The following is a 3,399-nucleotide window of genomic DNA, read 5'->3' as shown; positions in this document are numbered from 1 at the left end:
GCTCTCAGGAGCCTCTGAGTGCTGGGCACCCTGACTATTTTAGGGCCTTCAGGTGAGCAGGGGACTAGAGGGGTGAGGAAACCTCCTGGTGGTCAGGCCATCAGGATTGCAGATTCATCCAGCCTGCCATCTGCCAACAGGCACCTCCGCGGAGAATGGGAGAGGGGTGGTTCTGCAAAACCCAGAAGGAATCTAGGGTCCCAAGTATTCTGCCCCACCCGCTTGACACTTTTGGTTTCTCTCTGAGTCAGTGGCACCGCCTGAGAGACCCTGAGTGGGTGCCTGGTGCAGCCACCTCTCCACTTTTTCCTGATCATCTTTGTGTCAGCCTTTGTGTCTGTCAGGCTGTCCCCAACCTTGCCTCCACTTCTAGTACTAAGCTTCTGATACAGAGACAACCTGAGAACCTTCATTCCTTTCCTATGGCAGGATACTTGCCACAGGCTACATACCTGAGCCGCCTCCTCCCTACCCTGTGACTGTTGGGTAACCGGAGAAGGTGCAGCATCCTGGGCCTGGACCAGCACCAGTGACCACCCACGTGCCTGCCCCTGCTCCCAGCTTAGCTCTCTTCCCCTTGCCTGCCCCCAGTGCCCTGGGGCCTGCTGCTGGGCCTGCTGCCTCCCTCTTGCCACTGCCCAGGGTGCCTTCTGGCCTCGAATTCTTGGTGCTAATTGATCAGATCCTGATTCCCCAGAGGGCTGGGCGAGTATAAACACTTCTAGGCTAGGAGACAAGTAACCGATATGAACTGTACTTAGGGGCTCTACAGGCCCTGGGTCAGGCAGCTGAAGAGAGCAACTGCTGTGCATGTCTGTGCTGTGAGCCTGCAGGCACCTTCACATCTGTCTGGTGGATCCCAGGGACCGAGAGATGGAAGTACAGTTGCCACCAAGCGCCACCATTGGCCATGTGCTACACACCTGGCATTCCTTCCTCCCCAGGTTCTCTATTCAAGATGCCAATGTTCATAGGATCCTGTGAGTGGTGGGCCCCTGCTGGATCTGTGGCTGTGGCACAGGCACCAACTTTGAGGTGAAGACTACGGATGAGCCCCACAGTGTTGTCCGCATCAGTAAGCAGTGGCAGAAATGGGGGAGTGGGGAGGGGGGGGAGGAGGAGGCTGCTCCAAGAAGCCCTCCTGGATGCAGATGACTTTAGCTTGCAGTTCCCACTGAATCTGGATGTGAGAGTGAAGGCTGTACGGCTGGGAGCCACATTCCTCATTGACTGCATGTTCTTCAAGAAACGAGGAGGCACTGGGCCCTCTACCATCACCAGTTAGATGGCATCTCAGGCTGAGGACTATCTCCTCAGCCAGAACTCAAGATGGTCACCTGGCCTGGCCTGGCCCCTCCTCAGAGGCAGCCCTTTCCTCCATGTACACTGCAGAGGACAGACAGGGATGCCTAAGAGACTGGGGCCATGGTGCCCCATCCCTACCCTGATTCCCTGGCCTCTTTCACCTGTGGCCCCCATGGAAGGATACGTATGAGAGCCCTTCCCCTGCTGCCTCTCACCACTGTCTCTGGCCATCCCTTAGCACCCAAGCAAATCTGCTTTCAAACTTACCCTACTCACTTCCTCTCATCCCCTTCCAGGGCCTCTGCTCTGGATGGGGCCTTTGGAATCTAAGGCTCTGGGGTTTTACAACAGAGCTGAGGTGGGAAAGGGTAAACAGCACCAAAGATGGCTGGTATGGCCACTCACCTCTGCCTCAGCTTAACCGATTAGTTCAGCCTCAGAACATGGCACTCAGAGGAGATCCCTACTTCTCCAAAGGGAGCCCACCTGTGCATGAATTTGTGCACCAGGCCTCTGGTGTAGACATGAAACAAAGAGATACACAAAGATCTTGGTGATATCTTAAGAAAGTAAAACAGCATTTATTCCTGGACCCCAAACAAGAAGTTAGCATCCCCACTAATATGTTAGTATTCCTCTTTCTTTTGCTGTAACAAGGAAGAAAAGAAAAAGATGATTAATAATTTAACCAATAACACTACCCACTTTCTCCTGGTTGATTAGCTCAACATGACTGTACCTCCATTGTGGCTTTAAGCCCATATATGACCTATAATCCTCCAAGAATGTCTAATAAAACTCTGTGTAGCTATTTCTAATACTCAGGAATAAAAACAAAGTAATAAGGAGTTGCCACAGTTATTCAGATGAAAAGATGATCAGACTCAAACTAAGGTGATGGTTCGTGGGAATGACTGGCAAGAGATAGACTCAAACATTACATAGAAGAGTGATTTTGAAATCCAGATTGTCTACACTTGTTACTAATATTTTTAAGTAAATCTATTAGTTAGAATTCAATCCAATAAGCAAAACTACCATGAGTGATACAAGGGATTTAGTATAGAGATTATTTTTTTTATGAGATCCTGAGAGCTGATTGGGCGATCTATGGAAGTCTTGCTGCCCCTGTCTCTGGATGTGAAATGAGGAGAGTACAGGTGAACAGGAACCTGCAAGTATGAGCTGGAACTAAAGAGGATGCATTGAAGCCCATATTCATCTTTCCCAACTTCTAAGCCTTCATCTTGGATAAAGCACATGCCTGATGCATTCATGACAGAGCTCCACCTGCCACTGGCCCAGGATCCTGGGAGGCTGGAGGAGATAATTTGGTTGAATTGCTGGAGATACTTGTTGCTAGTCAAGCATCTGGACCCAGCTTAGCTGAACTAACACAACACAAAGACAGCTGCTGCTACCATTTATGTTCTGTGTGTTTGTGTTTTCATTGCATTAAAATAAATGTAGCCGAAACTGGTTTGGCTCAGTGGTAGAGCTTCGGTCTGCGGACTGAAAGGTCCCAGGTTCGATTCCGGTCAAGGGCATGTACATTGGTTGCAGGTACATCCCCGGTAGGGGGTGTGCAAGAGGCAGCTGGTCGATGTTTCTCTCTCATCGACGTTTCTAGCTGTCTATCTCTCTCTCCTCCTCTCTGTAAAAAATCAATAAAATATATTTTAAATAAATAAATAAATAAATAAATAAATAAATAAATAAATAAATAAATAAATAAAATGTAAAAAATAAAGCCAATATAAATAGGAGTCTACTTCCGAATCCCTAGGTCATATTAAAATGACTTAGAAGTCATTTATTTAGGTTTTAGTCATTTAGAGAAATAGTGCAATCACAAAGTATCTATCCACTTATTTTAAGAGGAATTTGATGAGATGAGTCATGAATTGTTGACTTTGAGGTGAATGAAGATGTTCAATAGGAGTAGTTCAATTCTATATTAAATATATGAAATGTGGTGCATAAGAGTGCAGTGTCAATTGGAATAAATTTGAAATAAGATAGAGGTGGTGGTCATTATAGCCATGTATGTTTGTGAGAATATGTAAAGTGAAAAGTTGTTATAAAATGTTACAA

The 3,399-nt window shown here is 47.0% G+C and overlaps 1 pseudogene; it reads left to right on the top strand.

Moving 5' to 3' along the window:
- Positions 1–487: 487 nt before the first annotated feature.
- On the top strand, positions 488–1,471 carry LOC118705705 (annotated as a pseudogene).
- Positions 1,472–3,399: the final 1,928 nt, after the last annotated feature.

Source organism: Pipistrellus kuhlii, unplaced genomic scaffold, assembly GCF_014108245.1.
Source record: "Pipistrellus kuhlii isolate mPipKuh1 unplaced genomic scaffold, mPipKuh1.p scaffold_m20_p_5, whole genome shotgun sequence".
NCBI lineage: Eukaryota > Metazoa > Chordata > Mammalia > Chiroptera > Vespertilionidae > Pipistrellus > Pipistrellus kuhlii.
The sequence above is the reverse complement of the archived record's forward strand: the minus strand, read 5'-3'. Positions and strand labels throughout refer to the sequence as shown.